The sequence below is a fragment of the Ursus arctos genome, unplaced genomic scaffold, assembly GCF_023065955.2.
Source record: "Ursus arctos isolate Adak ecotype North America unplaced genomic scaffold, UrsArc2.0 scaffold_9, whole genome shotgun sequence".
Taxonomy (NCBI): domain Eukaryota; kingdom Metazoa; phylum Chordata; class Mammalia; order Carnivora; family Ursidae; genus Ursus; species Ursus arctos.
The window spans coordinates 76,372,214-76,386,508 of record NW_026623111.1 but is presented as its reverse complement, the minus strand read 5'-3'; positions in this window follow the sequence as shown (position 1 = coordinate 76,386,508).

The following is a 14,295-nucleotide window of genomic DNA, read 5'->3' as shown; positions in this document are numbered from 1 at the left end:
GCATCAATTAAACTAATCATGTAGATTTCCTCCTTTGTACTGCTTATGTAATGAGTTTTACTGACAAATTTTCTAATACTCCATCATTCTTGCATTACTGGAATAATCCCTTCATTGTCAAGACTACTTTTTCCTTCTCTACAATATGAATGTAAAGGAAGTATTAGCACCTGTTACTTTTGTTCTTTTGTTCTGATTATGTATACAACTTTATCAAAACCTTTGATAATTGTCTTTTTAACTGGTTCTCTTTTTCACACAGTTTTCTGTTGTTTTTGTTGTTACTGTTGTTACTGTTTTCCCTAAATTTCTTTTCTAGTGGAGGGGCATAAGCAAGCCATGTTTCTTTTTTTTTTTTTTTTCCTTTCAAAATTTGGTTTTCAACTATAGACTGTAGCTATGTGTTATTTGTCTCTTGCTTCGAGGTATTCACTTTAAGTGATATGAATTTCTAAAACAAGGTTACACAATATTCATTGGTTGACTAAATTAACGTTTTAATCATTTATTGATTGATGCTTGGGACTGCCTTTGATTTCATTGTTCCTTACTCAAAGAACCAGTTAATCTTTTCTCAAGATCGCATACAGCTGACATTGTCTGACTACAAACAATTAAAACTACAACAGTCATGATTCGTCCTATTTCAAGAGACTGAATCTCAACTCATAGTAAGCAATAAGTTAGTAAATTACTGGATACGAAAGCCCCAGTTATAGGTACAGTCCATATCACCAGGATTTATCTCTTTTCTTTATTTCTGCTTACATCTATTTGGTTTTACATTTAGTAAAGCTTTATTCACTTAGTTGCAAAAGGTTCAGCAGGAGTCACATGTTCATATCCTGCAAATTTAACAACTTTAATAGGATAAAACAGTTATTTCCCAACAGTGCCTGAGGTCTCTGAAGTCCTGGTTTGGGTTACTTGTCCTAGCCAAAAATAATTACTGAGGCTGGAGGATAGGATTATCTCATTGACTAGATGTGACATATATATTCATTCCTTTTACTGGAAGCAGAAAGAAGGAGAAGGTGTTGTCAGTCTCATGTGAAGTACATGAATAATTTCTCCTAAGAAAGGGTTCCCTTTTTAGAAGTGGAGTAAAAAAGAGAGAGAGAGAGAGAAAAAAGAGAGAGACAAGACTGATGGTACAAATATTTAGCCAACATTACATGTTTATAACTCAGGTATTGATCTATGGAATTTATACTCATTAAATCCTCTTAATCCTATGATGAACATATTATTCCTTTTATTTTGGAATAATATCATACTTTTTAATTTATAGTTTACATGTATAAAAGAATTACAATGATAGCCATAGAATTCTTGTACACCTCTCACCCACTTTAACATCTTACATTTTTACGGTACATTTGCAGAAACTAAGAAACTGCCATAAATACATTACTATTAACTAAACTCTGACATGCATTAACCTTCATTCTTTGTATACAAGGTTTACAGTGTATGGTTTGTGATGTATGTGATCTGTAGATTTTAAAACATGCAGAGAATCATGTATCTTATACCCAGTACTGTGCAAAACAATCCCTTCATTCTTTTTTTTTTTTTTTAAGATTTTGTTTTTATTTATTTGACAGAAAGAGAGCACAAGCAGGGGGAGCCGGCAGAGGGAGAGGGAGAAGCAGGCTCACTGAGCAGGGAGCCGATGGGGGGCTTAACAACTGAGCCACCCAGGTATCCCACAATCCTTTCATTCTTTTGTAGTCTACTATTCTTCCCTCCCTCAGCCTCTGGCAATCATTAACTTATTTTATGTCCTTATAATTTTTGCCTTTTCCAGAATATCATATGAATAGAATCATGCAATATGTAGATTTTTGTGTCTGTCTTCTTTCATTTAGTGAAATGTATTTAATAATCATGCATGTAGTTGCATGATTTAGTGACTAATTCTTTTCATCCTGAAATAATATTCCATTATATGGCTCTTCCACAATTAATCAATTCTCGCAATGAAGGACATACAGATTGCTTCAAGTTTTGGCTTTATGGATAAAGCTGCTCTCAACATTCTCATATATATTTCTGTGAATATAAGTTTTCAAATCTCTTGGATAAATACCTAACAGTGTGATTGCTGGGTTATATAATAAGTCTTTGTATGGTTTTATAAAAATCTTCCAAACTCTTTTCTGAAGTTGTTCTACCATTTCATAATTCCATCACCAATAAAGGAGAGTTCTTGTTGTCCCTCATCTTCACCAGCATTTGCTATTGTCAGTTTTAATTTTTCCATTTTAGCCATTCAAATTGAAGAGTAGTGTGTTCTCACATCTCATGGTTTTATTTTGTACTTCCCAATGACAAAAGATTTTGAACATTTTTTCATGTTTTTATTTGCCATTTGTATATCTTCTTGCCATCTGCATGTCTACCCTATGAGGTAGCTATTAATTTTATTACTATTAACTCCTTTTTACAAATGAGAAATCTGTGAATCAAAGCAATTATTTACTTGTTCTAAGGTTATGTGGCTGGTAACAATAGGCTTTCATTACTCTACTTTTAAGTAATGTATTGTGAAAATGAGTAAAGAAAACCTCTTTTAAAATGTCTTCAGGAAGCCCTAAAAGGGGAGCTCTCATACACATGCCAGTGGTTGCAGCCTGCATAATCGGCAGGAAGAAGGCAGATAAGAATCGTTCTGGCAAGGCAAGGCCAAATTCACATAGGAATTTTATCTCCCGCTTTTAGAAAAAGAAAGAAGGTCCCTTTCTGCCCCAGCAACAGTGCACTAACCAGCACTGGCAGCCAATGAGAAACTGCTACAACCTCAAACTTTCATTCTTTACAATGAACTTATGTTCAAAACAACCCTCCCAATTTTCTCCTAAAACCTAATAAAAGCTGCCTTCTCTTTGTCTCTTCAGAAATGCCTGTGGTTTGCCATAGTTTGCTTGTCTCAAATTGTAATCCCTCTACTATTCCTGAATAATCTCATTTTGTTTGTAAAATAACTGGTTATTTTATTTTTAAGGTTGACAGTGCTTACTTAGAGAAGATAACCTAGTTACAGAAAGAGCATCAGACTCTATGGTGCAAATTATTGTATTATATCCCTTTCCTATCTGACCTCCAACTCTTAAGAGACATCACCCAAAATCCTAAATCAGAAAATCACTCCACAAACTCAGATATAAATAAGATATAAAAACGTGTGGAATTAAATCTAAACAGTGAAGAACTCTTAGCAACAACATCAAAGGATTGAGGTAACATAGGTAGCTACAGCTTCTCAAGAACCTTATGCACTAGGCATTTTCAGTTAAGTTCTATACTCTCGGTGACTTTGGAGAAAACTATTAAAATAATGGTCTGCATCATTAGCTAAATGTTGTGCTTAGGTAGGACTATATTTACCCTCGGTTATTTTCTGACTTAATATTTGCAATCTCAATACGTTGCTTTCTCTTCTGTTTCTTTTGTCTGGTTATTTATGTGAAATATGGCTGTGTTGCAATGTCAAATTATGCTAGCTGTTGCTCTAAAATGATGAGGTGTGATGATACTCCTACTTTTTAAGTTTATTTGTGTGAAATGAGGGGGACCTACCCAACCATAGATACACAAAGGCTATTTTCAACGTTACATAGCTTAAACAAGGGGTGTGATTGGATTACTTTCCATTTATTTTAGTGTCTTCATGTATGAAAGTTGTGCTCTTCCATGCCTTTTATGTTGATTAGACAATAAAGTTGGTTATGTTGATTAAATAAAGAAGCTTAAAAATCAAGTTCAGTTTTTATTATAATTTTATGCTCTGTTGCATTGCAATTTTTAAACTAAAATATAGGATATTTCTCTGATGCTATACCCTGGAACCACTATATTTATTCGCATAGGTAGAATCATACAAAAGTCAATGTTCTGGATTAAATACTCTTGCAAGAAAACAGTATTTGACTTCTCTGTGTAGTCCTATTCTTAAAGCTTTAATATTTAATCATAAATGTTAAAACTTATTAGATTTTGTTTAAACCTAAAATTTACTGATTTTACTGATTTACTAAATTTAGTAAATTTACTAAATAAATTTACTAAATAAAAAAACTAAATAAATTTACTAAATTTACTAAATTACAAAATTTACTGATCATGATATACTGATTTAGATATTTTTAGTATATGTATTTCATAAGAAATAAGGAACCATTTAAATGTTTTATAAGAAATTCAAAACTTATTTCAGCAAATATTTACCAATTCTCTAAATTACATATTGATTTTTTTCTTAAATTAAATATATATATTTTGGTCTATTTACTAAGGCAGAGATATAATTAATAAGTATTATTTAATGAACAAGATTGTGAATACGAGTTTATCATAGAATTATCCTCATTTTATGAAAAAAAAGTTCAACTAGCCGTATTATTGGAAAAGCTTGCCATGAGTGCCAATCCAAATGTAGACAAAATAATTATATTATTATTTAGTATTATTTCTTTCTCACAGTAGTGCTACATTGTTAGTGTTGGACTGTTTGTTTTGATCAATGGGCTATCAGAATGAGTAAGTGCAAATGAGGGTCTCTGATGCACAATATCTTGAAAATTATAGTGGATATTTCAAAAACCCTACATCAACTTTCTGTAAAATTCTAACTTTATTTTAATCAACACGTAGCAACCTGTATTTTAGAATAATGGCTATCAAGTTCTTTTTAAATATATATATTTATATATATATTTATTTATATATTTATATATTTATATTTATTTATTTATTATATATATTTACATATATTTAAATATATATATTTGTTCACATATATATATGTGAACAAATTTGCAAACAATCATTTGTAAACCCCATTCATTTTTATGATATATTACATGCTATAAAATGTGGCCAGTGATTTGTTATTTTGGTCTATTGTATTTACTCTTCCATAGTTGGTGAAGATAATTAACTACCTTGTTGTTGTACTAGATTAGTTTTTCTTTTGTCTATGATTTCTCTTGATAATATGTATTTTGTTCTCATGTAATAACCAATGACAAAAAGTCAGTAGATACTGGTAAATTTAATTTTTGTCAAAATCTAAATATCTGCTAAAGTAACCAGGAGATAACAAATTGCGTGTTCTATGGAATGTGGTTTAAATGTTTTGCATGAATACTATTTGCTTTTATGCAATTCAAGTGGAGGATAGAAAATAACTTCAGATTTGGGAGAAAGATAAGGTTAAATAAGTGTGAATGAGAGCCAGTCAAACCACAGTTAAACACCAAGTCCATTTTTAATGCCAATAGAAGTAAATATTTAGGTCTTGCTATATTCTTTCACCTCACCAAAAGTCTGAGATAATTGTTTCATCCTCTCCACTGACCAAGATGAACAACTTTAATATATGTATGACACTAAGGAGATATTTTTTTAAAATAGAGGAATTGGAAAATTAGAATCTGAGGTGTGTATCTAAGGGAGGAATCACATAATTGTTTTTTTTTTTTTAAGATTTACTTATTTATTAGAGAGAGAGAGGGAAAAAAATGAGTGAGAGGGGCAGAGGCAGAGGGAGAGAGAAATTCAAGCACACTCTGCTGAGCCATGAACCTGATGTGGGTCTCTATCTCATCACCCTTAGGTCAAGACCTGAGTCAAAACCAAGAGTCAGACACTTAACCAACTGCACCACTCAGGTGCCCTGGAACCACAGAATTCTTAAAGAACAGGTGACACAAGTGACTGAATGCCTTAAGGATATAATTGATAATGGTATATGGTTAACACATAGTTTCTGCTAACAAAAGGGTGTTATTTGCAAAGAGCTTTTATGGGACTGCATGTCCATATATAGAGAAAGAAGAGATGGTCCTGGGAGGTAGAAACAGGACAGACTTTCAAGTTGTTCACGTTGAGTATCACATTTCAAGTGCAAATTTGAATGAGAGTCATACAAGGTATATACCTGAATCAATACATTATTTACTAGCCGAGTTATCTGGTCAAAGCATGAAATTCTCAATATTGTAATTCAGATAACATTTACCACAAAAACAAATATGAGAATTAAATAGAACAATAATTATAAAAGACCTTGAACACTGAGAACCACTTAGTAAGTATTCAATATTTTTCTTACATTTTTCTGCCTTATTCTTCTCTGCTTTTATTTTCCTTTGCATGGAGGTGGTGGTCAAAAATAAAAATATTAGAATAAGATTTTTAATAGGATATTTTATAATTTTATGTAAATAATGATAACCACAGGTTACTGTTCAGCATGGGAGAATATTACTTTATGCAGTGGCAAAACAGTCCAGAGAGATTAAATGACTTGAGAGATCACAGCTCCATTATGTCAAAACTAGATTAAAATCCGATATTTATCAATTTTTATTCTTTACAATTTTCCTTCAGATTTGTTAGATGAAATTACTCATATAGCAGCTAATGTGCTAAACACTAACATGAGAATATTTTCAATATCAATATAATTAACAGGTTCTTTTAAAGTAGAATAGATTTTTTATTTATGTGGATGTCAGGAATAGAAAATACTCTAACATATCTCAAAGTTATTTTTCTCAATTCATTTGATATATTTTAGTTGTAAAAGTCTAGTAAGATGCATTAAAATTAAATCTGAAAATTTAAAGATCTAATAGGCAGATAAGACTATTATATAGGTATAGATAGATAGATACTATATTATAATATAATATAATGATCAGGATAGTTGGAATTAGCCTTCTTATTTTTATTGTGGAATTCTTATTTTTGTCCAAAACTTGTCAAAAAAAAACCCCATAAAAGTAAGTTATTATTTTTGGTTGGTCATTTTCTAACATGGCACTTTATCAGCAAGATATTTCTGAAGCAAAACACATTCAAAAGAGGGAAGGAATGGGAAGAGGAGAAGGAAGGGAAAAATAAAGAAACAAGGAAGGAAAAATAGGAAGGCGAACTGCATTCTGAAAGATAATGAGGTATATATAGCAGCTAAAGTATATTTCTCATTAGAGTAGGCATAAAATACTGCAAAACAAATGGGGTGACAAACTGATAAATACTGAAATATACAAAAATAGAGCTAATTAAAAATTTTTCTTTTATACATAGGACGGAACAATGAGGGTAATGTCAGTGTGGTCAGAATTAGGAGTCAGCAATGAATATACGGATTAGTTGAAAGCAGATTTGTGTCTCCGGAAAAAGAAATGAAGAGGAAATAGAATTCATGGCCTAAGCAAAAGGGAAAACTTGAGTAGAGTCACAGACGGAGTAGAGATAGTATGGTTGGTTTGGACACTGTGACTTACTTTCTCTGGTCATGGGTCACTGCAACTTCTAGAATTTCCTGTAGCTCATGAGGGCTCACAGGTTTGGACTTTCCCCTCTTAGTCATTGGTGTAGCAGGAGTGACAGTGCTTTGTGAGCTCTATGTGTTCAATGGAAAATTAATTCATGGATAAACTAATGGATAAACAAATACAAAAATGTATGTAACCTTAGGGATATAATTTACTTCTCAGATGGAACAAAATAATCCCCATCTTAGATAATAATTGATTTTATATAGTTCCATATATACAATTACATAGACAGAACGTTTATTTATAGCAATATAGAGACTATTTCTTAATATAAATGAATACCCAACAAAAGTATATGTTATAAATATAGAAGGTACATATCAGTATAGACTTCCTAGTAATATTATAAATGCATAAAAATATCCCGCAGATGCTTGTATTTGTCAATTCACCTATAGTATTTTTGTTTTTCTTTTAACTCTTTCAATTCTAATATGCCTGAAAGATAGAAACTAAATTATTATTTAGGAAATAGATAGAAGCAGACAGAACATGTAATTTTTAATTATGTTAAGAATTTTAATTAATATTAAAACTTTTCTTGTCTTTGGACGAACTATGTTATAGTGTGTGTAATGAGACAGTCTTTCTAGAATCTTAAAGTTGGAGAAACATTTTTCAGAACAAATAGGTCTTATTTATCTTGATTTTGTTATAAGAATAAACTTTTTAAGGGAGATTGAAGAGGATTAACACTTAGATTATTGGTGTGAGTTCTTCTGGAATCGTTGAAGAAAAGCCCAAGATGAAAGATGAGCGGTATAAGAACATTTGACTTCTTTCCCAACTCTTGTACAATCGCAGAGGGGAATGTGTTACTGGCAGGGTCTTTTCCGTACAAAACAAGATGTGAGAAAAATGTCACGTGGGCAAACCACTTATGTAGCAACTCAGACAGTATCTTTAGTTTTGTTGAGTTTTTCTTTATAGCTAAACAAATAAGGAATATTGAGCAGGTGTGTATATGACATATATGTGTGTGTATGTGTGTGCATTCATGCATGTAGTCTCTTTTTGTAAAAATAACAATCCTTGAAAAATTATGGCATTGGGTCAAAAATTAAGAATATCAAGTATGAATGTTAGAAAAGATACAATTAAATGTGTAAACATGCTTGGAAAGTGATTATTCAAGTTTCCCTGTAAGTCAAACTCTTCCACCAACATTATTTCCCATTTCTTTTACAAAATAGAATATATAAAGCTATGATTTCCAGCATACAAATAAAAATTTTATTATAAGTTTATTTGGGTGGAACCCCTAAATTTCCAGGAAGTAACTTAAATAATCTGTTGAAAAGATCCCGAATAAACTCTATGTATGGAATATTGCTATATATTAGCTTTCTCTTTAAACACATGAGCATTGTGTAAATTATTCTCCATAAGATAAAAGTACCTGCTTACATCTGGCTAAAGATATTTTAGGAATGTAATTTTGCCATTATTTGATTCTTCCAGATAAGTAGCATCTCGATGGAATCCTTTAGTGCTAAATTCTAAGTAAAAATGGATTTTTCTAATGTATTTTAAATGCATATTTTCTATTGAATGTTGGGTAGGTATGACTTTTAGAAAGGAGCGTCAGGGATCATCAAATCCTACTATGTCATTTTACAAATGAAGGAACTTACCTCTAGAAAAATGAAATGACCATTTTCAGTGATGCATAGAAATGGGAAGATTCAATTCTAGAAATGTTAAACTTCCTTTTTTTTAAAAAAAGTTTCTATTTATTTATTCCTGAGAAACAGAGAGAGAGGCAGAGGCAGAAGGAGGAACAGGCTCCCAGTGGAGTAGGGACCCAGATGCAGGACTCAATCCCAGGTCCTCAGGATCACCACCCGACCCGAAGGCAGATGCTCAACTGACTGAGCCACCCAGGCACCCCTAAACTTCCTTTCAAAACAAGTGTTCCTGTCTCTCTGGTCAGATAAGTTTATATCAGAAAGGTGTTAAATGAATGAGACCATATTTTGGCATTAATGTATTTTCTTTTGTTTGGTTGATGTGATGTCCAATTAATATTTTCAGGGTAATAATTGAAGCAAATAAAGGCAAGGTAAATGACCATATGGATGGTTGATTTGACTCAGTAATGGGGATAATTTTATAAGCCTTCAGGTGTTTGGTTATCTTTTAATGGTGTCATGCTTTATGACCAAAGAAGGAATCTGTGAATACAGGTAAATCAGCTTCCTAATGAAGAGGTTTTAAATTCAGTACCATTGTGTCTGCCAGGCCTGAAAAGAAAATCACAGGCAACAGAGGAAGATATTGAAGTTAGATGTATAGCAAAAGAAAATGGACGTGGCTTCTAGAAACTAAATTTAGCTTAAATTACAATCCTTTACTTCTTTGGTATTCAGCAACAACAAAAGCCACCTGACAATCATTTGGATCCCTCCTGCTGTTTAAAGTGTCCAAGGGGAAGAAACATGACATTGTATCCCATTGTTTCATTTCAGTGAGTTTACTTTAAGGTCCTAAAAATAGGAGATAACATGACAAGAATTACCAATAGCTTTTAAATATTATTTGTCTATTTACCACCTGCTTTTTCCCCCTCACAAAATTTCTCTTTGTCATCTTTTAAACTGATTGCTGATTGTTTAGATGAATGCAGCTCTGCTAGAAAACCTATTTAAAACATGAAATTTCCTATCATAAACATATCTTATATGATGAATAAAGCAAAACAGCCCATTACCAAGTGTTTTTTAAAACAACTTTAAAGGGGTGCCTGGGTGGCTCAGTTGGTTAAGCGTCTGCCTTCGGCTCAGGTCATGATCCTAGGGTCCTGGGATTGACTCTGACATCGGGTTCCTTGCCCAGGGGGGAGCCTGCTTCTCCCTCTCCTCCCTGCTCTTGCTGTCACTATCTCTGCATCTCTGAAATAAATAAATAAAATTTTAAAAAATTTAAAAAAAATAAAAGAACTTTAAAAATTATGTATAGACAATATTAGATAATCCACAGCAAAGTTTCTGTGTTCCTTAGGATAGCATTTCTTTATGATAGATCATAATTTCCCAATTATTATTATTATATAAAGAAAAAATAAGCATTGGATTGAGTTGATGATAGAAAGAAACAGTCTAGAAGTACATAGGATAATAAAAGTCATTTGATTTTAAAAACTGGATATCAGTCAAACCAAATGATCTATATATATATAGATTTGGCTATGAATAATGACATGGACTAATACGTTAACAAATTAGAGCAAAACCACAAACTAAATCTAAAATAGAAAAACTTCAAATATATGGAATATACATTTAAACTCAGTGTAGCCAGTAAACATAAATGGTTAATAAAAGGTAAACCTCTGCAGCGTGTGTATGTATTTGGGTGTATATGTGTGCATGCGTGTGTGTGTGTGTGTGTGTGTGTGTGTGTAAGTAACCACTTTTAGAACACACACACAAAACAACAGTATCCAAGTAAATTCATTTTAGCAAATATGAATCAATAGGGTCTTCTTATTAGACAAAGGACTATACATGAATCGTGCTCAGAATGCTTTCATTGCAAAAAGAGAAGCTAGTTGCTCTTGCATTCTAGTCAAATGATTCACAAATCCCTTTGAAGAGTAATGCTTGAAGCTGCAAAGTAATATTTAAAGTCAGTGTAGTGAAAACACTGAAATGTCAAAATTTGACTTAAACTGTAACTGTCTTTAATAGAAACTGGTAAAATAGATTAGTGTCTATATGCAACATATAGGTAGAGAAATGAATATTTGCTAATAAAAACCCAACTGAAATAATCTGATTTTCTATTACAATTATACTTTAAATCAAGTTGTTAACACTGGATATATTCAGTAGATTTGCAGCCCTTCCCACAAGTTAAAGAATATTATTAGAATATTATTGTGCATCCTACAGTAACTCCTTTTATAGTAAGAGGGCTAGACCATTTCTAGAATTCTGAATTTCAGGAAATACTAATTCATAGGATTTCACTGGGATTCTTTAATGTGACTTAATATATACATACATACATATATATATACATATATATGTGTATATATATGAAGGTAGGACAGTGTGATATAGTACAGTGATTTTCAATGTATGTTTAGCAGAAGATTAAATTTGCTATATATTAATATGTGTTTCTACAGAGCATAATTCATAGTCAAATAAGTTAGGAAAATGTAGGATTAATCACTTTGAATGATTTCCTTCACTCTAGGACCTCAAAGAGCATTTAAAAATACTGACTTTATTAAAAATATTCAAAATTAGGGAATGCTTTAATGAGTTTTACAAGCTTATTTGACCAATATATCCTTTTCAGGCAACATCTTATAGGATCGGTATTCAACAGAAGTAAATCTCTTAGGAAAACATGTTCCCTTTAGAAAAACATCCTGCGCTTGCAGTGCACAGCACTATGTTGGCCTCAGTGTTTGGCATTAACCACCTTGGGGAATTAATTTAGTCAATTAACTCTTTTCTCTTTTTTTAAAAATGTCAAACTACCTTTATATATTATATTTTACAGGTAAAAAGAGAAGATTTTATGTGAGTAAGCTTCAGGAAGAATTTGCCAAAATAAATATGCATTACCTTTTACAATATAATGAAGTAACATATTTTTTGATGTATGATTTTTTTGGTACCTCAACATTCTGGACTTTAGTTGCACATTAGAATCACACTGGGAACTTAAAAACAATCAATGTCCAGACCCTTCCTAAATCAATTAAATAAAGATCTTTGGGTTGAGGCCAGACATTGATATTTTTAAAAGCTCTTAAGATGATTCTAATGTACACTGAAGGTTGGGAAGCTCTGCTCTAGACTCTATCTGAAAGGAAAGAAATCAACCCTCTAAGCCCAACCAGAAGTTTTGTCCTAAAAGGTGTATTTTATCAGAGAGTAAAGCGTGTCCTTTATTTTCTATGTGTTTTCTCTTCTGTTCTCTTGTATTTGACTCAACTTCACACCCCATGCTAGTTACTGAGGTTCACTTAGCAGACTCATCATGATCTGGAATAGAATCTGAGAGTAGAACAGAGAGATTGGACAGAAAGTTGCACGGCGATGGTTTTGCGTCAAGTCAGTTTTAGGGATGGGAGGAAGAGGCAGAAACAGAGATGAAGGTGTCTCAGACAGAAAGAAGAGTATGGAAGAACATTTCATAATTTTCCATCTAGGGCTTCAAAGTATTCGAGCCTGGCCAAATCCTTCTCCTCACCCATGCACCTCCTGATAGCAACTGCTCTGAAAACTGTTTTTCTCTCATCTCTGCACTGAGAAGCTCTAGCCTGGAAAGCTCACTTCAGATTCTGTATCTTGGGTGAACCTAATGCATGTTGGTTAAAAAGCAGTTATTTGTGAAAATGCAAATACTATGAGGAAAGACAGCACTGCAGTTCACTTATTTATTTTTGCCTTGGTATTAAACAATTAGAACAAGAAGTAAAAATTTTAGAAATTTTTTTGAAGGCTGGGGGGAGAATGAAAATGAATACCGAATAGACGTGGAATGTGAAGGGAAAAAAATTGGAATATTTTTGAGAAAACTGAGGTATTGAAGGCAATTTTTACCCATCTGATAACTTATCATCTACCGGAGTGTTGTAAGTAAAGCCAGTGCTGGACCCATATATCTATAAAGCTACAGAGAGAATAACAGGTGTAGAAAAGGGCTTAGGGCCTGAAGAGATATAGCCTCTACTTATTTCACATAGCCTTTATTATTATTAAGACTCCAGGTCAGATTATGTATGAGATCATATGTTCTTGTTGGGAAGAATATTGCCAATGGAATTATTACAACAAATAGCTGAATCGTATTAGAAACAGTAGTAAAGAGATCACATTAACAGCATGGCTTCCCCCTCTTACAAAACTCAACAAACAGCCACTATTAATCAAGTTTACACTCTTCCAAGTTTCTTGTAGTCTGGCCAGATTCTGTGTGAGTTAAATGAATTTGTTCTTTTAACAGCTTTCCCTCCCTCCCCCAAATGATTTTATTGTTCAAATTACCTTATCTGGAAACCCTTGCTCTTTCAGCAAGCCCTCATACTGTTGCAGCCGTGAATCAATAGCTCATATTGAATTTAGAGAAAAACTTACTAACCCTATTGCTATAAGACAGGATTTGCTTCTAACTAGCAATTAAATTTCCATGTAGACTAAAATTCATATTTCAAAATCATCTCCATCATGCTAGCTTATTTTGTTCCTAGACTTTCAAAACGTACTTACTGTTCAAATATACTGTTATTAAATATAAAAATCACAAAACCAAATCCAGGCTTCCTCATCCTGAACTTCAACTTGTCAAGTCATGGTCTCCTGGAAAGATGTCTTATTGCACTGAGAGCATGGAGATGTGTTCTGGGTAAGAAATAAAATAGTGACTTACAGACTTTACTCACTTCTGTGATTCATGCCCCAGTTTGCCTTAAACAGAGCTTTTGTGGTATGAGATATGGATAGGAGAGTACAGGAGGAAGCACCTGGAAACTGGACTTAGGTGGGTAAAAGGGTATCAGAGAATCAGAAATGGCAGCAGCAAGCAGTCATGATGAAACCTTGACTCGGGATACCTACTCTCTAAAACTAATGACTAATTTTCCTTTAGGTCATCCATGTTTTCCCAGACCTTCCCAAAGTGTTGTTGAGCTGCATACAAACAAACAAACAAATAAAAACCACACCTGCAGCCCCTTTGTAAACATTGTTGTATATGTTAATTAGGTTAATACTAATATTGAGACTACCGTTCAGGAGGTAAAACGTCTCGGGTGGTTGGTATTGGAGACAGTGTGAGGGATCATGTTACTTGCTTTCATGTGGTGATGGTTGGGTGGTTGAGCTAGAGTCTGTCTGATGAAATTTTTTTCCACGTGGAACAAGGCAATGTCAGAATTATAAAACTTCTGAAATACTGGCTACCCCAATCAGTTCAGAGGTGC